Genomic DNA, 27,448 nt, shown 5'->3' with positions numbered 1-27,448 from the left:
TTCTCCAGAGGATCCTCATGTGTATTGTCTTAGTTTCTGGAGCTCAACAAGGACTCTTCCTTTTAGAAGGTATATAGTGTTCTCCTTTGTTTAAGACATGGTTGATATTGTTGCTGGTTGCAGAATAAGGGAACGTGGTCTGGTGTGAGACACTTCATGTGTTTGAAATCATAGGGGAACACTAACTCACTCAGGCAAGTACAGTAAAACCTGAGCCAAACTCTGTCTGCTCTACCTGGCTTCAAAGTGTCTTGTCAGGGCTGTCAACTGTCACCAGGGCAGCCGACCTGGCCACTTTGCCACATGACCTGTCCTTCCATCTCCTTTCCAAAAAGTGGAAGGGAATGGACATTCTGTGAAACTGGATGATGCCTGAGCATTAACACACACAGGCACATGTGTGTGCATGTATATAATTCTCACTGACAGCTCTGTGTTGTAAAGGTAATTGCTGCTGTACAAAATAAGGAAACTGAGGCACAGAAAAAGGTGTGATGTAACAAGTCATGTGCCCTAGTTCTTATAGCGAGAAAGTGGTAGAATTACCTGTGTTAACCGGGTCTTTCTGATTCCAAAACCCTGCTTCTTTCAAGGACAACTCACTCACCACTAGTTCATGTGAGGTGTCACAGAACAAGTGCAACAGCGAGTGCACAGTTTGGGGGGAAGGCCGGGCTAAATAGCTTCCTGTCTCTTTGAGCATCTTCTTGTGAATTTGTGGATGAATTTGCTTTAGCTCTCATGGTTTTCTCCCACACATCTGAACTATTTATTTTCCTATGTAAATTACTTCAAAAACTGAGATGAATTCTGTGAGGGGTTAGCCTTTGTGGCTTCCTTTTCGAGTTTCAAAGGACTCCACAACCATTAATTACTCACCTACATCTGGAAGGCAAGGCAAGAATTATTGCCTTCATTGAACCAAAGGAAACCGAGAGGTCAAGCAGTTCCCTGCAGCCCCCATAGCAAGCAAATGATGGAGTGAGTCAAGAAATGGAAAGCATACTTCCTAATTTCAACTCTATATTTAGATATTGGCTTTAAAAAAATTTTCTGGTATAAAGAAGGGCAGCGCTGCAAACGATGCTGAGCTGTTATTCTACCCATCACTCAGAGGAAGATATGTTTATTAGAGACAGGAAAGACAAGGAGTGAGAAAGAGAGACAGACAACACAGATGGGGCTGGAGAGATAACTTTTGAATAAAAAGAATGAACTGCCATATTCATCACGGGAGAGCTTTGTCAGGAAGAAGGGAAAGCTCAAGGTAAACAGGGAGAATACCAGCAGCAGTCCAGAATTTTCTTCATACTAGAGGTGCTCCTCCCTAGCAGACTTAAGCATAAAAAAAGGATGACTGAGTAGGATTCCCTGAGCTACACAGTAGGTTCTCATTAGTTATTTATTTTATATGTAGTACCAATAGGTGTCCTAAATGGGAAGGAAATCCAAAAAAAGAAGGGATATATGTATACGTACAGCTGATTCACTTAACTGTACAGCGGAAACTAACACCATATTGTAAAACAACTGTCTGTCAGTCATTCAGTCTTGTCCAACTCTTTGTGACCTCATGGACTGTAGCCCACCAGGCTCCTCTGTCCATGGAATTTTCCAGGCAAGGATACTGGAGGGGTTGCCCTTTCCTTCTCTAGGGGAACTTCCTGACCCAGGAATTGAACTTGAGTCTCCCATATTGCAGGCACTCTTTACCAGCTGAGCCAGCAGGGAAGCCCAAAGCAACTATACTCCAATAAAAATTAATTTTTAAAAGAAAGGGTAACTATGTAAAAAAGGCACTGATGTAAGATTTCAGAATTTTGAGTCAAGTACATCTTTGCTCATCATACCAGAGTATTCTTTGAAAGTCTTCAGGATCTTTCAATAAACAACAATGAAAAAGATTCAACATTTAAGAAGGGAACAAATGATTCTGAGGGTCTATTCAGCAGGAAACAACCTGGCCACAATTAGGTAAAACTTAATTAGCAAACATGCAGAAAGATTATTATCTCCTTTTAGAGCTTATTTCAATGCTGTCTCATAGTCTTTGCATTCTTTCAGACATAAAGTGATTATTTCACATTCTGGAGCTAAGTCTTGTCTAAGTGGTACAGGTACATAGTATGTACTTATTAAACAGATTTATAACATGAAAGAATGTTTGAAATATTTAATAAATGAATTATTTTTTATATTTGAAATTATTTTTTCTTTTATTTTTTATTATTATTTTTTTTTACTTTACAATATTGTATTGGTTTTGCCATACATCAACATGAATCTGCCACATCCCCACATAAAGTATCCCATAGTTGCATTCTCATTTTTTTTCCATCTTCCCTGACTCCAGAAAATGGTTATAGAGATAAATTTTGGAATGGTTTCATTGCAGCCATACTACAGAATACAATGCAGCTACTAAATGAATGTAGTAAATCTCTATATAATGTCTCGGGGGAAATGCCTGAAATATGCTGAGTTTTTAAAAAAGTAAATTGTAAAGTGTACGTTTAGTATGAGCCTATTTGTAATTTTAAAGAATCCATATTCATTTTATGGATAGAATATGGTGGACGGTCTATGTATGTAACTCAAATGGACATCCCACACTGGCTGAGGATCCTACTGTACTTGCCTTATGGATTTGTTTATTAATATTGATCTTCAAATCAAGTTTTTGACACTGAATCTCCTCAAGTATCTTGTAATGTCTCACTGAGCTAATGACTTGACTTCATATTTTACTGAGAAAATAAAAGCCCATAGATGAAATTTTACCCACAGTCTTAGCTCACAGTCAAACCTATCATGTTGCCTCTGTGCACCCATTTTGCCAATCTTCCCTCTGTCTATTACAAAGGAGGCAGTGTCCCTCTCACTATTAAGCCCATCTTTAGCACTTGTGTACTAGAGTCCATATCCTCTTGTTTCTCAAAAATCTTATTTTTATTGTCATTCATGTATATTCTTTCCCTCTCCCACCTTTCCTACCTCCCTCACTCACTGTCTGTCAGTCTTTCTATCTCTCAACAGTGAGATAAACCCTATATCTGTGCTGATCTACCCAATCCACAGTCCAGCAGAGAATTCCATGGGGAACAATGGAACATGGGCAAGTTCAGCTTCTTGCTTAAACTATGACAGCTGGTGACTAAAGATTTAGACTGTTACTTCTGTTGTGGATGTTGTTTTAATCACTTACTCCATACCTGATAGTTCATCACTCTATAGTTACCACACTATAACACACTATATGAGTGATGTTCATGGCCATTATCAGGTGTATGTGCTCAGTTGTATCCAACTCTTTGCGACCCCATGGACTGTAGCCTGCCAGGCTCCTCTGTCCATGGGATTTCCCAGGCAAGAATACTTAAAATTTCCTCCTTCAGAGGATCTTCCTGACCCAGGGATCCAACCTGCATCTCCTGCGTCTCCTGCAGTGGCAGGCAGATTCTTTACCACTTGAATCACCTGGACCCCCTAGTTCAGCTGAATTCCTAACAAAAACATTAGATGGAATACAAGGGAAATAGAAGAACCAAAATACTTTTTAAATGAAGAATAAAGTTGGAGGGTGTAAGACTTGACATAAAACTACAGTAACCCATACAGCATGATATTGGTTATGGGAAAGACACATAGATCAAAGGAGCAGAAAGAAGAGGTTAGTAATGACAGAGAGTCTCTCTCCTTGACCAAGGTCTAGTCAGGCTCCTCTGAGCAATTCTCCATTAGGCTTCAACCTGGATCTATATGACTTGAAGAAATACTAACATAGTTTCTAATAGCTCAAGGCTATATCCCTAGGAATACTGTAGACCCGTTAAAATGCCTGCCTGCATGAGAAACTCAAGATAGCCCCCAAATTTACTAGTTATTTTAGCCATCACCTGAAGATAGAGCCTCTGTCTCCCAGCCTCTGTGGGAGGGTAGGAGTCTAACTTCAGTAAGCACCAGTCAGCAAACCCAGATGAGTATCACATATACCAATCCCTCCCCGTGCCCTCTACTGAGGGCCTACTCACACATTTCCTGGTCTCTGACTCTTGCAAATGCCTCTATATAAATCAAGCTGAGTTTGTACTGGGTTCTTTTCCCTATTGCAGCAGTGTATTACTGAATAAAATCTGTCCTTACCATTTTAAGTCTGGCTTTGTTTATTTTTGACAATATAAACCTACTGAGATATGACAAATGATTTTTCTACAAATACACAAAACATTTCAATGGAGAAAGTGTTGAAAAATGGCATTGGAAATATGAGACACCCATATACAAATCATGAACCTTACACTTTATATAAAAATTAACTCATAGGTTGAAATATAAAATGTTAAACTATAAAATCTCTAAAAGAAAACATAATAGAAAATCTTTATGACTTGTTATGCAAAAAGTCTTTAGGGATGACAATATAAGTAAGATCCTTAGAAGAAAAAAATGCTAAATTGGACATACTAAAATTAAGAACTTTTGCTCTGAGAAAAAAACTGTTAAGAAAATTAAAAGGCAAGCTACAGAAAAGTGTTTCATATATATTTGACAAAGGACTTCTATCCAAAATACATAAAGAACTCAGTATACTCAAAAGTAAGAAAAAAGCATTAACAGGCAAAACACTTGAAAGGAAAAGTCACCAAAGAGAAAAGCTGAAACATAAGCAAGTAAAAATATGTTCAACTAGTCATTCAGTTCAGTTACGTTCAGTCACTCAGTCGTGTCCGACTCTTTGCGACCCCATGAATTGCAGCACGCCAGGCCTCCCTGTCCATCACCAACTCCTGGAGTTCACTCAAACTCATATCCATAGAGTCGGTGATGCCATCCAGCCATCTCATCCTCTGTTGTCCCCTTCTCCTCCTGTCCCCAGTCCCTCCCAGCATCAGTCTTTTCCAATGAGTCAACTCTTCGCATGAGGTGGCCAAAGTACTGGAGTTTCAGCTTTAGCATCATTCCTTCCAAAGAACACCCAGGACTGATCTTTAGAATGGACTGGTTGGATCGCCTTGCAGTCCAAGGGACTCTCAAGAGTATTCTCCAACACCACAGTTCAAAAGCATCAATTCTAGTCATTAAGGACATGCAAATTAAAACCATGATGAGACAGTCTTACACACATATTAGAATACTTACAATTAAAAATTATGACAAATTCTGGTGAGGGTATGGAGAAACTGGACTTCTCATTTATAGCTAGTGGGAATGCAAAAATGATACATCCACTAAGGAAAACAGTCTGGCAGCTTATAAAAAATTGAACAGGAATTTATCATATAACCCAGATATTTCATTACAAGATATTTACCCTAAAGAAAAAAAAATATGCTCACATGAATTCCTGCACTCAAATATTTATAGAAGTCTACTTATAATTTACAAACACTGGAAATATTTCAAATGACTTTTATGGGGTAAACTGGTAAACCAATCACAGTATATACAACAAAATACTACACAGAAGCAAAAAAATAAATAAATAAATAAACTATTGATACACTCGCACAGACCATATACAACAATTTAGATAAATGTCAAAGGAATCATGCTGAGTGAACAAAGCCAACCTCAAAATAAAACACATGTGATTTCAGCTATATAGAATTCTTGACTACACAAAGCTACAGTGATGTAGCACAGATCAATGATTGCCAGAGGGTAGGAGTAAGAGGGGGATGTAACTGCAAAGAAGGAGGAAGAGGAAATTTGGAGGTGAGAGCACTGTTCTTTATCCTGATTATCCTGGTGGTTACACAAATCTATACGTACTTTAAAACCTATTGAAGTGTATATCAAAAATATTTTTATTTTATACACAAATCTATACGTACTTTAAAACCTATTGAAGTGTATATCAAAATATTTTTATTTTATATTAATTTAAAAACAAAATGTTAAAAGTTAGTTTTAAAAATGGTCTTCCTCATTCAACCAATATCAGTTAGATTTTTAAATTTCTTTATAATGTTGTGTTAGTTTCTGCTGTATGACAGTGTGAATCAACCATATGTATACATTTATTCCCTCCCTCTAGAGTCTCCCTCCAACCATCCTCATCCCCCTGCAGGATGTCTCAGTATCATATTTAAACACCGATTATTATAGAACTCATTTTTTTTTTCATAAATTCAGCTAAAATGAGCCAAACTCATGTCAGATTCATTCAGATCATAATTATATTCATTCTAATGGATTTTTAAAGAATATATTCAACTAATCACATGAGCTTCCTTTCGAAAACTAGAGTCATTTCAACAACTCCACACACAGTTACCACACAGCTCAAGCCAGAGTTGGAGGTCAGAAAGTATTAGTTATAAGGTCTCTTCTAAGAGTGTTGCATAGATATTTCACCGTATAAGCACTTTTATATCAATTTTACCAGTAGTTCTTTGGCCTTCTCCATTGTGCTATAAGCCCACACAGGCACTTGAGAGAACATAGTTTTTGTTTTTTTCATAAATTTGAAGTTAACAGCCTCACAACTTTCTCTTCTATACTACTGACTAGATGGTATTCTAAACTAAGGTTCACATTTTAAATTACACAATTTCTTCCCTTTGCATGAAGTTCACATACCTAATGAGTGGTTTAAAGCTAATAATTAATTCAATGAACATTTACCAAGAGCCTACTAGCTGTCAGTTATTGTGTTAGGTGATCAGGATATAAAGATGAACAAGACATGGATCCTGGCCATAGGGATATCAAAATCTAATAAAGGGCATGAAAAATAGTGATATTAACAGAAACTACCAGTGAGTAAGCTACTCTTCAGATATAATTTTGTCACTAAGGGAAGAAATATTACCTCCTTTGAGCCTGAAAGGTCATTGGTGAGTATACCTATTAAATGGTTCTTGATGGACTGTCTGTCAAATTCAAATAAGTTGTTCACATGCTACTTTTCACCAGGTTGATGGTTCTTTAAATCGAACTGTTCTGAAACTTATTACAACAGGACAGAACATCCCCAAAGCCCAGTAGGATGAACAAGTGAGAACAAAATGTCAATATTGTGTGTGACATATTGTCCCTTTAGTTTTGGACTCTTCCTTTCACCCATTTTGTTTTGTAGGCATTAGGAAATGCATAAATAATCATGCTATTTATTTTTTCTTTAGAAAATCATGTCCCAAAGTCAATTTAGTCTATTGGCATAAAGTGAACATAATTCATTTTTTTCAACCAGCTCTCTATTACATACCAAGCACTGTGCTTAACACTAGGGACATACAGAGGAATAAAATGAGAGATTATCCTTCAGATGCCTCAAAATCTAGTGAAGGAAGTTAGACACACGTGGTTTATGAGGAAGGAGTAAGTGTATGTATTACATGTTGTTGCTGTTTAGTGGCTAAGTCATGCCCAAATCTTTTTGTGACACCACTGACCATAGCCTGCCAGGCTCCTTTGTCCATGGGGATTCTCCAGGCAAGAATACTAGAGTGGGTTGCCAGTTCCTCTTCCAGGGGGTCTTCCCAACCCAGGGATCTAACCCATGTCTCCTGCATTGACAGGCAGATTCTTTACCACTGAGCCACCAGGGAAGCTCTATGTAAGATATGTAGATATAACATAGAGGAGGTTGCGACCAAATTTGTTGGGTGAGAGGGATGCAAAATATGGCTCAAAAATTTACAGTCTAACATATTTAAAAAGGTTGTAGCACTTGACATCATGGATCTCTTTATCACTGAAACTTTCTTTTAGTTTCTAGGTATCACAATCACCTGGTTTTTATGATTTTTATTGATACTCTCAGTATTCTTTTTTCTCACTGTCTCTGACTCATAAATGCACTGTCTTGTACTGTATGGACTGAAAGCTTGTGTTTCCCCAAAATTAGTATGTTGAAATTATACACACACCCCCCACACACTGCCAATGTGATGATATTAGGAGGTGAAGCTCTGTGGAATATGACTAGGGCATGAGGGTGGAACACTTGTGAATGGGATTAGTGCCCTTAGAGACCCCAGAGAGCTCTCTTGGTCTCTCTGTCACATGAAGATAATGTGAAGTCAGCAGTCTGCAACCTGGAAGAGAATCCTCACCAGAACCTGACCATCAGTTCAGTTCAGTTCAGTTCAGTCGCTCAATCGTGTCCGACTCTTTGCGACCCCGTGAATCACAGAACGCCAGGCCTCCCTGTCCATCACCAACTCCCGGAGTTCACCCAGACTCACGTCCATCGAGTCAGTGATGCCATCCAGCCATCTCATTCTCTGTCGTCCCCTTCTCCTCCTGCCCCCAGTTCCTCCCGGCATCAGAGTCTTTGACCATACTAGTGCCTAAAAGTCAGATGTTAGCTTCCAAAACTGTGAGAAATAAATGTCTGCTGTTCATCTGTCAGTTCATCTATGGTGCTTTGTTATAGCAGCTTGAAATAAGACACACAGGGTTCCATCCTTTGTCTTGTGCTTTCCTCACTCTATAGCAATTTCCTTGGAAGTCTCAGCCAGTTCCATAGCCCACATTAGTACATCCATTACCTCCATCTCTAGATCCTCCATGAGTTTCAGGTGTATATCTAATTGCCTGTTATATATCTTATATGTTCATTCATTTATCCATTTGTCTGACATTATATGTCTTAAGTGCCTACTATGAATCAAGCACTTTCCTAGGTATGGAGGGATATGTTGCCTTATGAAGTTGTGTCCAATTCTTTGTAACCACATGGACTGTAGTAGCCCATTAGGCTCCTCCATCCATGGGATTCTCCAGGAAAGAACACTGGAGTGGGTTACCATTTCCTTCTCCAGAGGTCCTCCCAACCCAGGGATCAACCTGTGCCTCCTGCTTGACAAGCAGATTCTTTACTGCTGAGCCATCAGGGAAGCCCATGGAGGGAATACAGTGATGAACAAAAACAGATCTTGTCACCGTCACATGGCAACCCCACAGACATTTAAATCTCAGCATAGTCAAACCTGAACAAACACATTTTCTTTCCTAAAGGAATAATAACAGTTAATATTTATATGGTTCTTATAGAGAGCCACAGTTCTGAGAATTTTATCTTCAGTAACTTATTCGATCTCAATAGTAAACCTAGGAGATTGGTACCATTACCTCCCTTTTAGAGTCAAGGAAACTGAGGCAAAGGTACATTAAATGTCTTACCCAAGTTCACACAGAAAATAATTGGTACAGCTGAACTGTAAATAAGATGGTCTCTTTTCAAAACCTGAGCTTATATCTGCTACATTATACCTTTTCTGGAACTTCATCCAGTGTTCTTTCTCAGGGACACCATTAGCCATCCTGTTGTTGTTGAACTTTCCCTCCTACTTTCCCTTACACTTTCCCTCTTCCTTTCCTTCTTCCTGTCTCCCTTCCCCCCTGCTTTCTCCTCTCTCTCTCTCCCCTATGTCACCCAAGCAATCAATCACAAAATCCTATACATGTGATCTCTCTCAGTAGTTTGTATCATCATATTGCACAGATTCTATATTTCTACTACATCTGCCACTTAACAGTCCTCATGATTTTTGTTTGGGACACTGCAACTTCTTCTTCACAGAATTTACAACATTAAGCATTTCTTACTTTAAATTCAATTTGCATGAAGTTGGTATCATAATTTACCTAAATCGTCAAAATTACAGACCATACTGAGAGAGTCATTTCCTAGGCAGGTTGATAGGGAGTCTAGGGGTCCCCAAGGATAGAGGGGTCTGGAATTCTCAAGGAGGAAGAAAGGACAAGCTTTTTTTTCTTTCTCCACATTCCTTAGGATTATATAACAATAATGTATCCTGCCTAAGAACAGTCTTTGGATTAAACCTTCTGGCTAATTCTGTTATCTTAAAATGTAAATTATGGGAGTAGGTCTGATGAGGTCTTTACAACCTCCAGACATTCTTTGGAATATATAACTTCATTGTTAACACTAGCAAGCGGGTACTTTTTCTGCCCCCTTCTGATGCCTATGTCAGAAGCTTTCTCTATCTCTTTTATACTTTAATAAAATTTTATTACACAAAAACTCTGAGCGATCAAGCCTCGTCTCTGGCCCTGGATTGAATTCTTCTCCTCCGAGGGCCAAGAATCCCGGTGTCTTCACTTGATTCAACAACAAACTTTCAATACCATTCATTTGTTTTAAAGCCTCTATAATTTCCTCTTTCTCTGTAGACCCTCAGGATACAGAGGGAACTCCCCTTGCTCCCCCTCCTGCCCCACCCCGCCACTCAGTCTGCTCTCTGACTTTCTCTCTAGCAGCATCTTCTCCCAACTCCATCCTTCCAGGTCATCCACTCAAAACTCTGAAATGATAGCAACTCCCCCCACAAGTCATGTGATCTCTGAGCTCAACCTTTTGGCCCATGCTCTCATCTCTGCCTGACATTCTTTCTCCAACTCCATGTAGTTCATTTCTGCTCATATTTTGCAAAGTTAGCTAAAACATTCCTTTCTCTGATAGCCTTCCCTGGCCACCAGAGTGTTTGGTGGCTTCCCTCTGGGACCTGGCAGCACCCCGTGCTTTCCTCAGCCCTCAACTTATCACTGTGTCTCATGATTATCCTTTGACCTGCCTTAGATTAGAAGCTCTTGAAGGTCAGAGACATATTATCTTCTGGCCTTAACATCCCTACTTCATAACCCTTTCACACTGTAGTTTTAAATTCATCTGTGATTATTTAGTTAATGCCCATCTCCCTACCGGGATGTAAGGACTATCCGTGACAGCAAGAATTGTGCCTATATCTGCATCACATCATGTTCTTAGCACCTAATACAATGTCTGGCCTAGAACAGATGAAAGACATAATGGAAGCCTCACTTGAATGCCAACTTTCTGCCAAATAGAGAGTCAAGCACTGGGAACCCAGAAGGAGCAGAAGTCATGGTCCCTGTCTTGTGGAAACACATTATTGGGGATATGAAACCAGAAATACATGAAACCAGAGCAAATATCTAAGTGATAAATACTCACATATCCAATACTGTGGTACAGTTCATATACTCATTATAGGTGAGAGGAGCAGAGAATACAAAATAAAGGTAATACTTAGGTGATGTTAGAGAGGAAATACTGAAGGAGCTGAGTCCTTGTACGGCATTCATTAGTATATGCTGAACACTTAAGACCAGAGAAAACAGTGAAAGATTTTAAAGGTTATGTGAGATAACATGGTCCTTGCACTTCTACAGCCTGTTATGTCAAGCATAGGAGGAAGAAAATACTATTTATCTTCTTTTTTCTCCCCACTCTCTCTGGTATCCATTGTAGGCAAGAGGTGTCAGCTCTCCAAATTGGCCCTAGGTCACATGGCATTCCAAGACAGGCATGCATTTACATATTGTAATGTTGTACTAAATGGTATATCTACAACATTTGTACAGCATTTCAACAGGTTTTCTAGTGTTAGCATATTTCCCTGTGTATTTTTTGTTCAGATAGTTAATGTGGTTTGTAAGTCCCTGAAAACAACATTTCAAAAAGAGATGACTTGTTTTTCTCCAGCCTCTTTACCTGGATTTCTACAGTGTGGAGACTGGCTGACTCCATAGGATTCCATTCAGAAACAGCAGTCCAGATTCCATTGACCATGGTCACAAATGTAGTAAGTAGCAGAGCTGTGATTCAAAAGGTTTGAGGATTGGAAAGATATTGTGTGGGAAATGCCTGGCACACAGTAGGCACTAGATACATGCGAGGTATTACTCTAATTAATCCTGCCTAGAGATAAAAGGCTGAACAATACAACCCTTTGAGGTCCCCTTCTGTGCTTTGAAATGTGATCTTTTCACAAATAACAAAGGGTATTATAAGGATCATGGTTTATCTCTCTAAATAGAGCCTATTGTAAAGGATGAGCCATCCATGTGTTGGAACTCTTTTTCTCAATTTTAGTGGAATAGATTTACCACAACATAATGAGTCTCTGCATAATTTTTACTTTTCTTTATGATTTAATTAGCCTCAGTCTTTTCTGTTCTTTGTTTTGACTGGGGGCCTCTCAATCTCTACAGCTATTTATTACGAACACTTAGTAATAGACAATACATATTCATATGGCTGCCAAGCTTTGACCTGGGATATTAGAGCTTATTTTCTTTTCCTCATGCATCATAAATAAGAGATTAAAATTTTATGATACTTAGTTGGGGGCTTGAATTTCATATACCAGAGTGAGAATTGTACAGATTTGTAAAACTACTTCTTTTATACTCATGATACTGGAATATAATCATTAATGATTTTTTTTTACTCCTGTTATTTTTATTGAATTCTACCTTCTCCTGGGTCTGGGTACTATAAGTTTGGGTTTCTACTCTTATGGTTTAGTCCAGGGGTTGGCACATTATGCTACATAGGCCAAACCTGGCCGTTCACCTGTTTTACTAAATACAGTTTTATTGAACCACAGCCACAACCATCATTTTCATATTTACTATGGCTGTTTTGTGCTGCACTGACAGATTTAAATAGTTGCGACATAGACCTTATAGCTCACAAAGCTGGACAGGTTTGTCATCTAGACCTTTACAGAAAAAGTTGGTTGACCCTTGGTCTAATCCATACCACTTTTCCTATCAGTCAATAGCATATAGTCTTGTGTGAAATTGGAGAATTGAAACATTTTCCATTCTTATGACTGAGACCAATATTCTTACCACTTCAAGTGATCCATGTGCAAAATGACACAACATTCCATACTGGAAATCTCCTGAAGTTCTATTTTCCAGACATTATACTGAGGAAACTGCCCAGTGCCTGTCTGGAACATCCCAGTGCTGGACATTCCTGGAATAACTGACTGTTATTAACTGTTTTGCATTATGTCACCACATTTCTAAAGTCACAGAGTTATCTTGAAAGAAACCAAGGTTTCTTGACCTTCACTGAATTATAGAAAACCGGACTTCACTACTTCTTTATACTTTGCTGTTTCTGCTAGTTTGACTTTACTTTGAAATGTTATACATATTTCAACAAAAAGATTCAGAAAGCAGTTGCAGATGAATTTAATGAACCCATGAGGGAACATTTCAAACTTGTATTGCATGTGATAAATAAAGTCCAATACTGACTTTGAAAAGATTTCTAAAATTCCTAGATTAATCAGAAGACTTTTGGAAAATGTAAAGAATAACTAGATAATAATTGTTTTAGTAGAAGTGAAAGGTTACAAGCATGTTGACATGTCATATCTATCATCAACCTGTATTTTTTTAAGTTCACTTTTCCTATTATATCAAGCACTGCCTCTTGCTTCAAGTCTAGGAAAATATTTCCTTTATGCTGAGTCATACAAAGGTATAAATCTATAATGCATTTCCCTTCTAAAAAGAGCCTTGGATAAGAGATACTCTTTTCTCTTAGTGCAGGTATATAATTCATGGTAATACTACATATACAGGATAATACACCTTATGGTTAGGTATTCTGAGTGAAATAATTACACCCAAACTTATCTAAATTTCCTTCTGTTGCCTTAAATTGATAGGTTCTCCTATCTAGTTACATGAAAACTCACAATTCCTTAAGGTTAAACATTTTAAATAAAAAGCCAGAAACAGGTTTTATTTGTTATTTTTTTGGTCTGGTTAAGAGAGATGGAATCTCAGGAGTCAGCCTGTATAGCTTTCTCTTTTTCATTTGTTACCTTTATGGGGGTGGTAAGGAATGATCCAGTATAGCAGAGTGATTCTAAGTTTAAAATACATTATATACTTGATGCCAGCATATACAGCTGATCTGCTTTAGGTACTAAAGCATTTAGGTACATTTCCTCTTCACAAAGCATGACTTCCTGTTTCTGCAAAATAACAGGCTAGGCTACTCTTTGGCACATACACCATGTTGCCTTTAAAATAGCAAGCTTGTCTATTTTGACCTAATATGCATTAATACCTACTGATTTCCTCTTGTGCTAGTTGGATCTTTGGGAGTATAAAAAGTCTAAATCTAATAACTTGAAAGTTATAACCTTCTTATGATTTGATGTGTAACCCATCTTATTTTGGTGTTTTGTGTGAGGTAAAGATATTATTTGGTTTTGTTTCAATACACAGCAAATATCCCAAAACTACTTTTTAAAACAAATCAGATATTTGCTGTTTTTTGGATCCATTATTGAATATTTTCATTTTATTTATGAATATATAAAAGACATAAAAGGTACATATAGCACATGTACAGTTTAAAAATAGCTTGACTATATGGACAGTTATGTACCCACCCTTCAGCCTAAGAAATAGCACATTAGCAGCAGTACATTTGAAAACCTTTGGTGTCCCTTTTCAATAGCACAGTTTTTCCTCTCAATCCAGAAGTAACTGCTGTCCTGAGTTTGTTAAGCACTTGCTTGCTAACTTTATGTTCTGAATGTATTTGTATTACCTACTCCAAAAAGATATATGTTGATTGGTTTTGTCTGATTTGTTAAAAAATATTTAAATAAAAATTGTATAGACTTTTCTGGACCTTATTTTTTCACAAAACATTATTTTATATATATGTGTGTGTGTGTGTGTGTGTGTGTGTGTTAGTCACACAGTTGTATCCAACTCTTTGTGACCCCATGGAATGTAGCCCACTAGGCTCCTCTGTCCATGAGGATTCTCCAGGCAAGAATTTTCTGTTACTTTCACTACTGTATCAACAAGATAGACTCCACTCTTCAAATTCAATGAATATTAAATATAAATATGAATTAAATTCCTCCTGATATAAATTTTTAGATGTATTTAAGAAATAGGTATTTCATAGAAGATTTCAGTAATTATCTTTTTATAAACTGTTCAAATCAACAATATTAGCCATTGCAAAATGCAAATTAAAAACCACAATAAAATACCTTTCCAAACCTAAAATTAAAAATGACAAGATGTGACACAAGGCAAACTCACATACTACTGATAGGAATTTAGATTAGTACAATAACAACATTGGAAAACATTTTGAAATTATCTAGCAAATGGGCAGATAAACATAATATACCCCCACGATTTCACTTCTAGTTATGGGCTCTAGTTAAACACATGCCAGGTAACAAGTATAAAGAAGCTCATATTAGACTGTTCTTTTTCAATTAAAAAAAAAATCCTTACAATAGGAATAACACATATTTTATTCATTTATTCCACAAGTATTTCTGATCACCTACTAAATATTTGCTGCTGCTGCTGCTGCTGCTAAGTTGCATCAGTCGTGTTCAACTCTGTGCGACCCCATAGACAGCAGTCCACCAGGCTCCCCTGTCCCTGGGATTCTCCAGGCAAGAACACTGGAGTGGGTTGCCATTTCCTTCTCCAATGCACGAATGTGAAAAGTGAAAGTAAAGTCGCTCAGTCGTGTCCGACTCTTAGCAGCCCCATGGACTGCAGCCTACCAGGCTCCTCTGTCCACGAGATTCTCCAGGCAAGAGTACTGGAGTGGAGTGCCATCGCACTAAATATTTGCTAAGCACTCCAAATATATTAACTCATTCAGCCCTCGCAACAGTCCTGTAAGATAGATATAATTAATATCCCTAGTTTAAAGGTGGATAAAGTGAGATTTAGAGAAGTTACATACGTTGCACAAAGTCACAGCTACTAAGTGGAATAGCTACGACTCCAATCCAGGAAGCCTTAACTCTAGAGTCCAAGCTCTGAAAGATAATTTCTGAGCATGACAACTCCCAACAGTGTTTGTGAGAGAATTCCAAAGATAGCCAAGATGGCCTGAACTGTGATGCTTGAGTATTGAGTGAATCACTTTCAGTATATTTCTCTACTATCTCACTGATATATTTTGATTTATCACACAATTATATGTAACATGCTTTTTCAACGGCCCAGACCATCTGATTGTTCTTTGTTTAGGCACAATCTGAACTGAAATTCTCCTGCCAAGTAGGGTAAAGTGCTGAATTGTCTCTAGAGGGCTATTCCAGCCTGAAGGTTTTGTGATTGAAGTTTTATATCAAGCAGATTCTTTATTCCATCAAAAATGAAGAAAGTATATCTATTAACACCCTGCAATATCCCTCAGGCTATTTCAGTTTAAAAAATCATGAAATCAACTGTAGCTTCTAGCAGAGTCCTCATCAGTTTAGGTTTAGCAACTGAAACATAGGTGTGTCTCAGGACACATCAAAAGAACAATTTCCCTAAAAGGAAAAAAAATTCCTTTAACTTTTTTGACAATCATTCATCTTTGCCTGGTTATACGTGGATATGTAATGACTACGAACACATTTCACTATTATTGATTATTTCCATTTACATTTAAAGTGGATTACAAAGTTTTCACAGTAATTTCAACTGCATTAGCCTTTGAACCTCACAAAAACTCTACTAGCTTTTGAAAGGTTGCTGCTATGAGCCATGAATGACTCCAGGATTCTTGGCCTTTGGAGGAAAAGAATTCTATCCAGGGCCAGGGATAAGGCTTGATTGCTCAGAGCTTTTGTGTAATGAAGTTTTATTAAAGTATAAAAGAGATAGAGAAAGCTTCTGACATAGACATCAGAAGAGGGCAGAAAGACTGCACCCTTGCTGGTTTTTAGCAAGAAATCACATACCTATTAGCAAGCTGCAGTCCCTTGGACTGCAAGGAGATCAAACCAGTCAATCCTAAAGGAAATCTGTCCTAAATATTCATTGGAAGGACTGATGCTGAAGCTGAAACTCCAATACTTTGGCCACCTGATGCAAAGAATTGACTCCTTAGGAAAAATCCTGATACTGGGAAAGACTGAAGGTAGGAAGAGAAGGGACAGCAGAGGATGAGATGGTTGGATGGCATCACCAACTCGATGGACATGAGTCTGAGCAAGCTCCGGGAGTTGGTGATGGACAGGGAAGCCTGGCTTGCTGCAGTCCATGGGGTTGCAAAACATCGGACACGACTGAGTGACTGAACTGAACTGAACAGAAGCTGCTAATTAGAGAAAGGAAATGTCTCAAAACTCAGAGAGTGGCACCAGGCCCCTCACCCACATCATGAATTTTCAGATAACATTGGCACAAGGTGAGTCATCCTGGGCCATAAAACAATTGACAGGAATCTTGAAGAAAGGGAGATTTTCAAGCAAATACATGGTTCATTAACATAGCTTAAGAAAAATATTTCCATAAGAAAAACTCATTGGTTAGCTCAAGGTTTGAGAACAGTTAAGTTCAGGTGGAACCAGGTGGCAACACAGAATTTTAAAAGAAACCTCCTTTTAATTTTGTATAGAAAAGGGGTAAAAAAAAGTCTGACACTTGTAGTTTGTTTCCTCCTCCCAATTAAGAGAGAGAACAAAACTCTGACTCTTGCAGTCTATTTCCTCCACTTGGGGACCCCCAGACTTGTCTGTTAGTCTCTCACTTTCCAGGGCAGGAGTTTTATATTTTGCTGTGTTTCTCACATAAGTATACCTAAATCCTTCATCTCATACTATGGACATCAGTAAGACTCTTATTATGATTTAATTATTACTAAATTGCAAAAAGAGTTCTAGGATCTTTCCATGACAAAGGAGCTGAATAAATATCTCCCCGTTGGGCTGACAATCTAAGATAAGGTAATTAAAATCTAAATCACCAGGTGATGTTAGGTGACTGGCACTAGGGAGATAAATTTGCAACTGGTGTTATTTTAATTACCCACATCCTACAGAGCACATACTATTCATTCAGAGGGCAGAGAAATTGATGGTCTGAGAGGATGTGATGAAAGATTGTGTTTGAAGCAGGGATTTTCACTTTGGTGATAATGGAACAAGTAGGCAGGGGTCAATCATGAAACCATGGAAGAGAGCAAAAACAGGTGTGGGAGAGGGTCCAAAAATGGTTGAAAGGGGGTTCATTTGTGTAAAGATATTTTTTTTTTATGTTTTGAGACTAATAATGGCACATAAATTTATACACTGCTGTTGAAATTGGCAAAATTTTATAGCATCTCTTATTTGCTCCTCACAAAAGCCTATGTGGACAGGAAAGGTTCTATGGTCAGATTACCAATGAAGTTACAGAGACTATAAAAGGTCAATTTCACTTGACAAGTGTCACAGAGGTCCTGATCGATGGGGTAGAGACTAGCATTCATGCCATCTGAATGCTTTTTCTGGGCAGTATCCATTCAGCTACATTATTCAGTGTTCATTTTTCTCTTGGGTTTTCACTTCTATAAAACGGCAATAACATCATCACCTTCACAGGGTTCTCATTAGATTTAAATAAGTTTAAAAACAACTATGCTTCACTCTCACACACACAAATGCATAGTACATTTGACTTTGTGTTCACTTAGCAAATACTTGTTGAGTACATACCAATGAGTTGGGCATGAATCCAAAGTTCTAGGAAAACAGTACCAAATAACAAAATTCTTTAAATGTAGAGAAAATATTGTGATGGGGGAAGGGAGTGAATGTAAAAAATAAGAAAAACATATGTTAAAATGCTCCAGAGAAAACTAAGCACAGTAAAGTGAATCAAGAGAGCACTGGGGAGGGGACGAGGAGCTATTATTTTCTATATGATTGCCACTGAAACAAAAATCAATGTACAGAGACTTAAAACCAAGAATTTTCCATCTAGAGAAATAAAACCATATACAAAAGCTCTGAAGAAGGACCATTCCTTGGGTATTCAAAGAACATCAACCAGGTCTACGTGGTGAGACAGAGGGATGAAGGGGAAGTATCATGGGAGATGAAATCAGGGAGGCAGATGAGAACTAGTGGCTTGTAGATCCTGCAGGACCTTGTTCTTTACAGGTAGGACTGTGTCTCTTTCTGTCAGTGAAGTGTGGAGCCATTGGACAGTTTTGAACAGAGCTGTGACAGGATACGCCCTAACTTTCTAAATGGTCACTGTTTTGTCTGTGTTGAAAAGAGACTACACGGGTCAAAGGTTTGAAAGCAGTGGCAAAGCTGAGATGAGAGATGACGGTGACAGGGACAATTTGCCATCAGTGGAGGTAATGCGAAGGTGTTGAATGTTGGAGGCATTTAGAAGGAAATGCTAACGTTTTGCTGGCAGTTTGGGTGTGGGCTGTGAAAGAATGTGGAATCAAGAGTGACTCCACTGGTGTTTCCTGAGTGTCTAGAAGGATTGGGTTACCACTAAGATGGGGATGCTTATGGAAAGCCAGGTGTGGGGGATGGAAGGTAAAATAGGAATTCAGCTTGATACAAATTAGGTTTGAGCTGCTGAAGACCCATTTGTTTCAATTATCTACTTTTAGGCAACAAACCACTACACCTTCTTGGGCCTTAGAACAACAATAACAGAATTTGTTTTGCTTAAAAGTCTGCTGTTTGTTATGATTTGATGGGGACAGCCAATCTCTGTTCCACTGCATTCAATGGGTGATTAAAAAGGGGGGCTGGAATGATCTAAGACTTCACTTACTCACGTGTCTGGTGCTTCTTATTGTCAACAAGAATCTTGCCTGTGAGGGTTGCCTAGAGCTCTAGCAAGTGTCCTCTTCATGGGGCAGAGGCTTCCTCACAACACTTGCTGGGTTTCATGGACAAGCATAATGAAGAGACAGAAGGGCAAATCTCAGATTGCCTTTTATGACCCGGCCTTAACAGCTACATAGTGTCGATTAGGCCACATTCTACCACAGAAGGTATCACAAAGGCCTATTCAGGTTTAAGTAGGCAAGAAACAGACGCCACCTCAAGATGAGGGAATGGCAAGATTCTAGCAGAGTGTGCATAATTAGCATAAGTGCAAATATTACTTATTACCATTTTTGTCACAACGTTCAGGTGGAGATTTTGAATAGGCAGATGAACTTGGGAGCCTGGAATTCAGGGTAATAATCTTGCCAGAGATATAAAATAGGAATTCTCCAACAAAAATATATTTAAAAAAGAAGGATGAAATGAGATCATCTGGGGAATTACTATGGATAGAAAAGAAAAACAGTGTAAGGACTGAGCTCTGGAGAATCCAATAAACACACATCAGAGAGAACACGGTGAGGCATCAAATTATGAACAAAAAGAGTGAGAAAGCAAAAAGAAAAAAAAAGGAAGGGGTGATATCCTGGAAGTCAAGAAAGTAGTTTGAGCAGGAGTCAAGTAAAATGAACCTGAACATGTGGTGTTGGTTTTAGAAAGGTTTGCTCTTGTTGTTCATAGCAAGTCTGGTTGAATGATAGAAAGTAAAGTCAGACAGATGATCCCTGCATGTGACATGTGAGAGAGAATGAGGAGGGTGCTTGGTGTGATGTGTGTCACATGCAGAGGCAGCCTCAGTGTTTTGTGGGACTCAAGCATGAATGCTCTACAGGTGAGAATAAGAGTCAGAGAAGTTCAAAATGGAGAATAAAGATAATTTTTTTTGGAGCAATAACTTACTCTTATTTTCTAGAGAAGCTAAATTGAATTTTACCAAACTGTTTCTAAATCAAAGTGCAAGTTGATATAAAAAGTTGTATTAGTTTCAGGTGTAGCAAAGTGATTCAGTTATATATATATATATATATATATATATACACACATACACATATGTATATAATATATATATATATTTTTCAGAATCTTTTCCCTTATAGCTTATTATAAGATATGAACATAGTTCCTTGTGCTATACAATAGGTTCTTTTTATTAGTAGGTAGTAGTGTGCATCTATTAATCTCAAGCTCCTAATTACAAATCTTTTTTCTGCAGATACGTCTTAATCATTTCCTTTATTTTTACATTTTGTATTCCTTTCCTTGAGATATTGCCTTACAATGGGAGTTTCCTATTGCCATTGTAACAAATGTCCAGGCTTTTAGTTACTTAACATGATAGTGGTTCATTCTCTGGCAGTTCCTAAGGTCATCAGTGTGAAGTGAGACCTCCAGAGTCCATTTCCTTCTGGGGACTTTAAGAGGGAACATTGTTTCCTTGTATGTTCCAGCCTCCAGATTCTGTGATGCAGCCACAAACCAAGGAATGCCAATGCCTGCTTCCATCATCACATTACATTCTCTGTCTGGCCATCCTGACTTCCTCTTATAAGGTCAATGGTGATTTAATGGGGCCCATATATGCAGAGTACATCATGAGAAACGTTGGGCTGGAAGAAGCACAAGCTGGAATCAAGATTGTCGGGAGAAATATAAAAAACCTCAGATATGCAGATGACACCACCCTTATGGCAGAAAGTGAAGAGGAACTAAAAAGCCTCTTGATGAAAGTGAGAGAGGAGAGTGAAAAAGTTGGCTTAAAGCTCAACATTCAGAAAACGAAGATCATGGCATCTGCTCCCATCACTTCATGGGAAATAGATGGGGAAACAGTGGAAACAGTGGCAAACTTTATTTTTGGGGGCTCCAAAAATCACTGCAGATGGTGACTGCAGCCATGAAATTAAAAGACGCTTACTCCTTGGAAGGAAAGTTATGACCAACCTAGATAGCATATTCAAAAGCAGAGACATTACTTTGCCAACAAAGGTCCGTCTAGTCAAGGCTATGGTTTTTCCAGTGGTCATGTATGGATGTGAGAGTTGGACTGTGAAGAAAGCTGAGCACCGAAGAATTGATGCTTTTGAACTGTGGTGTTGGAGAAGACTCTTGAGAGTCCCTTGGACTGCAAGGAGATCCAACCAGTACATTCTAAAGGAGATCAGTCCTGGATGTTCATTGGAAGGACTGATGCTAAAGCTGAAACTCCAATACTTTGGCCATCTCATGTGAAGAGTTGACTCACTGGAAAAGACTCTGATGCTGGGAGGGATTGGGGGCAGGAGGAGAAGGGGATGACAGAGGATGAGATGGCTGGGTGGCATCACTTGATGGACATGAGTTTGGGTAAATTTCGGGAGTTGGTGATGGACAGGGAGACCTGGAGTGCTGCGGTTCATGAGGTTGCAAAGAGTCTTTGCAACATGACTGAGCGACTGAACTGAAATGAAATGAACTGAACTTGTATAATCCAGGATACCCTGCACATCGCAATAGTCTTAACTAATTATGTCAACAAAAAACAGTTTGGCATGTAAGGTAACAGTTACAGCTTCCAGAAACTAGGAGATGGACATTGTTGGAGAAACATCATTCAACCAAACACATTTATAAATTTTAAGTCATTTGCCTGCAGAGTAAAAATGTCCTTTCTCAATTGGAAATTGTTTCTTCTTTGAATTGTGAAATTTCCAAATATATACCCTTTTCTCTGGACTTGGGACAACAGACTGGTTCAAAATTGGGAAAGGAGTACGTCAAGGCTGTATCTTGTCACCCTGCTTAATTAACTATATGCAGAGTACATCATATGAAATGCTGGGCTCGATGAAGCACAAGGTGGAATCAAGATTGCCTGGAGAAATATTGATGTTTATTGAGGTTATTCATAACCTCGGATATATAGATGACACCACCCTTATGGCAGAAAGTGAAGAGGAACTAAAGAGCTTCTTGATGAAAGTGCTTCCACTTTCATGAGAGAGAGTGAAAAAGCTGGCTTAAAACTCAACATTCAAAAAATGAAGATCATGGCATCTGGTCCCATCTGCTGCTGCTACTGCTGCTAAGTCGCTTCAGTCGTGTCCAACTCTGTGCAACCCCATAGACGGCAGCCCGCCAGGTTCCCCCGTCCCTGGGATTCTCCAGGCAAGAACACTGGAGTGGGTTGCCATTTCCTTCTCCAATACATGAAAGTGAAAAGTGAAAGTGAAATCTTTCAGTCATGTCCAACTCCTAGCGACCCCATGGACTGCAGCCTACCAGGCTCCTCCGTCCATGGGATTTGCCAGGCAAGAGTACTGGAGTGGGTTGCCATTGCCTTCTCCCATGTTTTACCATATCATGTTCCAAAATTCAATTAACCTTACATGGATTGCAGGGCGTCTAGTTTAAAGAATCCAAACAAGCAAAACAGGTCATTCAGACTGTACAAGTATCTTTGGATAAAAAATCTGTTGGTAATATGCTAGGTGCAAGAAGTATGAAACACAGAACAGAAAAGTTAAATTTACTTTGCTGGTCCCATCACATCATGGCAAATAGATGAGGAAACAATGGAAACAGTGACAAACTTTATTTTCTTGGGCTCCAAAGTCACTGCAGATAGTGACTGCAGCCATGAAATTAAAAGACACTTGCTCCTTGAAGAAAAGCTATGACCAACCTAGACAGCGTATTAAAGAGCAGAGACATTACTTTGCTAATAAAGGTCTGTCTAGTCAAAGCTATGGTTTTCCCAATAGTCACATATGCTTGAGAGAGTTGGATCATAAAGAAAGCTGAGTGCCAGGGAATTGATGCTTTTGAACTGTGGTGTTGGAGAAGACTCTTGAGAGTCCCTTGGACAGCAAGGAGATCAAACCAGTCAGTCCTAAAGGAAATCAGTCCTGAATATTCATTGGAAGGACTGATGTTAAAGCTGAAATGCCAATACTTTGGCCACCTGATGCAAAGAACTGACTCCATAGAAAAAAACCTGATACTGGGAAAGACTGAAGGCAGGAGGAGAAGGGGACGACAGAGGATGAGATGGCTGGATCGCATCACCAACTCTATGGACATGAGTTTGAGCAAGCATCAAAAATTGGTGATGGACAAGGAAGCCTGGCATGCTGCAGTCTATGGGGTCGCAAAGAGTCAGACACAACTGAGAGACTGAACTGAAATGACGTTTTTCTTTAGTTACTTTCCTCTTGCTAGAAATATAAATCACTTCCGCCTTCTTCAATTTTATCCATATTAACAAAAAAGAAAAAGGTCATCATTATAGGGCTGTTTAAAAGAACACATGTAGTGACATGTGTATATTTATGACATCTTTGCCTTCATGAAGGCTTAGATGCCTGCATGTGATGCAAAGAGAGACAAGGCAGACCAGGCTGTGCCAGGTGCAAAGGCAGCAGGAGTGCATGTCTCATTTGACTGGAACATGGCCGCACTGCAGGTGACAGCAGGTGTTGACACTGGAAAGCAGGGCTTTCCTTCCATGCACTTTAGGTCAGTGTTAATGACAGCAGTATGACAGGGTACTGCAGCCATCCTTCAGAATCTCTTTGCAATGTGAAAATATCTCAATTGATTAGGATATGTTTTAGAGGTCAATGAAAATTATGGCATGCATGACTGGAAGGTCTCTATTGTGCCTCCTCCTATAACGTTGATGAAAATTAAACAGTAAGGTAATGAGCAGCTCCTCATGTTAAAATCGGTACAGCAAGTAACAATCAGTGCAGCAACTTACATTTGGTAAAGCATATTTTCACCTAGCAATATGGAAGGCCATTTTAGTTCAGAATTTGGAGGATAGATGGAGAAGAGTAAATCCTACCCAAATATAACATATGCTATGAAGTTCTATGATATATGTTTAATGCACACTTGAAGATATTCTCAACACTTGACCCATTTCAACAAAGTTAATCTTCACAACAACCCTATAAGATAGGGACCACTGTATGAACTTCAAATAGAAGGAAACTGGCACTCAGGTAAAATAACCTAACTTCACACAGGAAATACCAAGCGAAACTAGAGAGTAAACCAAAGCATTCTGAAATCAGATTCTGTGTTTTTAGTCACAATATTCTACAGTTTCCTTATCTTGTGCTAAATTTATTTGATTGTTTTTGGATATTTGATTCTAGGTTGCTTTGTGCAAATTTCTATGAACAGAATGGGGTGATTCATTATCTGAGTTGGTGTCTACACCAAACATAGGATTAAAACTACTTATGACCATGGATCTAAATAAATAAACAAATTTTTTTAAAAATTAAGATCCACAAGGGCAACTACTGGTTAATAATTAAAATATTTTGTATTTATATGGAGATTTTAAATTTTCTATCACCATATGCAATACCTCATTTATCCCTTATAACCACATGTGAAACGAACAGTATACTCATTTTAAAAATGAGTAACTGAGGCTTAGATAATTTAAGAAATTTGTTCAAGGTCATACAATAGATGGAAGTGGCCTCGCTGCAAACTGAGTAGATGCCAGTTATGAATCTCAGTATCTTAACGGAAGTTCTCTTCTACTATTTCTTAGTCTTATTCCTGACCTTGGCCTTACAGTGGCAGTTATAGCCCCTAATCAAGATGTGTGTGCTTTGAGGTGAGATAAATGACTAGGTGACTATAAATGTTCATGCCTGGAGTTCTATGATTTTCTGTTCTCTGAGGATGTGACCTGATTGAACACATGAATAGATGATATGAACTGTATTTTCCAGAAGCTCAATTAACCTTGGATTTTCTATGGGGAAAACATTATTAGCGATGCATCCATCTGAGTTTTTATCAAGGATAGGACTCCAACAATATAGCATAGACTATGAAGTTTGAGCATTTATATTCATCAGAGTAATAAACAGTATTTGGTGTAACAATCTAAAAATGTGTCTTAACCTAACAAATATTCTCTTTCCCTCAACACAGATTCAAGGATGTTCCTTGTGGGCAGCTCTTCTGAGTGGTAACTCATAACTCTGCCATGTCAGACCCTCTACTTCTAGTCACAAGGAGAGAGAGATGGTGGAGAATGAAAGCATGGGAGGTTACACAGAAGGTTTTAGAAGCCAGAAACGGAAGTGGTGCACATCACTGCCATACATATTTTATTACCCAGAGTTCAGTCACATGGTCCCTTTTTAGAGCAAGGGAGGAGGGGGATGGCATTCTAGATACCATTGTCTTCCTGTGTTGTAAGGAATAAAAGAAGAATATGATGAAGCCCATAGCATTCTCTATGCCACCAGAGAGGTACATCAAGGGTTCTACCAGCCCCACACATACCTTATACCAGCCCTTCCCACACGAAGGCAAATTCCCATGTTTAGAGTCAAACGTCATTGAACAAGAGCATATATTTGTGTGAGGGGCCTGGTAGAAATCATCTTGGCTACCTCTGCCACCACTTTGGCTTGCTAGAGAAAACTAGCCATAGGACGTTTATAACATGTATTGAAAGTGACCCTATATCATCACTGTTGCTGTGGTCCTCTTCCATCATCTTCAACAGTAGTACCTGAAGGCCAATACTAAGATATGGTATCTTACAATCCACAAAGAACTTGACCAACTTGATATCATTTAAATTTCACCATCTTCTGAAATGGTCAGGCAGGAAGCAGGTTATAGAAACCAGATTCCATGCAGGATACAGGAAGCTTGGGGCTGGTGCACTGGGATGACCCAGAGGGATGGTATGGGGAGGGAGGTGGGAGGGGGGTTCAGGATGGGGAACATGTGTACACCCATGGCGGATGCATGTTGATGTATGGCAAAACCAATACAATATTGTAAAGTAAAAAAAAAAAAAAAAAATTCATTAGAAACCAGAGTTCAGAGAAGTCAGAAATTTTGCCTTATTGTTTCCCTGGTGGCTCAGATGGTAAAGAATCTGCCTGCAATGCGGGAGACCTAGGTTCAATCCCTGGGTCAAGAAGATTCCCTGGAGGAGGGAATGGCAACCTACTCCAGTATTCTTGCATGGAGAATTCCGTGGACAGAGGAGCCTGGAGGGCTATGGTTCATGGGGTCACAAAGAGTAAGGCATGACTGAGCAAGTAACACTTTCACTTTCAGGAGGCAGCCAAGCAGAAACTAGAACCTTGATCTCAGATCACTTGCCTCTAGTAGGGTCCTTTTCATTCTGCAGATTCTCCTGTCACACTTCTAGCATCTGTAGACAGATTCCTACGTGAGGTCTAGCCAAGAAGGAACTCTGAAACAAAGATACTGAAATAGATTTTCCTTTTTTTTTTTTTTTAGTATGGGCTTCCTCACAGAGTCAAAAATTCTGTCAGTCAATAAGTGTTTACTGAGTAACCACACAAGGGAATGACACTGTTATGCAATGCCTTTGAAAGGAATTTATACTGTCTTAAGTGTTTGAAAATTGACTTTCACAGGGTGAAAAACTTTTGCCTTACACTTGAGCAGAATATTGATTTGAGAGCAACAGCTCTTTGGACAAATTCAACACAGCAAGATTTTATGCTGTTGATAAATCAGGCCAGGTTTTCTTTGAGCCTAACCTGGAGACAATGACAAAAGGGAAAAAAAAATCAATTAGTGTGTTGGGAGTAAACTTCTACTGTCCACACAAATAATCTTATCCTAGACTGTGATAAAAATAAGAATTCAAGCACATATGTTAGAAACAAGCAGATGAAAACAACTAGAGACGGTCAGCCTTGCATGACTATGATGCTTCTGGACTAGCAAATGTTGGCAGTGCCATTCCAATGGAAGATCTCCCTGCACACGTGGCTTGAAGATGAGTATGAATTGCCTACTCTCTGTCTCTGTATCCAGGTCTTATATATGAGATGATCTTCTGTGAGTTAAGCTGTGTCACTCCAAACAACCTGCAAAGATTAGCAGTCTACAGAGTCACCTAAAGAAACAGAATAGATAAGTAATAAAAGGCTTGCAAGTGTTTTACTGTCAGACGGAAGATGTGTCAGCTATATTATCAGGTGACAGCTACATCATTTGTACACCTACAATGTGCCAGGCATATGCTAACCATG

Source organism: Bubalus bubalis, chromosome X, assembly GCF_019923935.1.
Source record: "Bubalus bubalis isolate 160015118507 breed Murrah chromosome X, NDDB_SH_1, whole genome shotgun sequence".
In the NCBI taxonomy this organism is placed as follows: Eukaryota; Metazoa; Chordata; class Mammalia; order Artiodactyla; family Bovidae; genus Bubalus; species Bubalus bubalis.
This window is presented reverse-complemented; position numbering follows the sequence as displayed.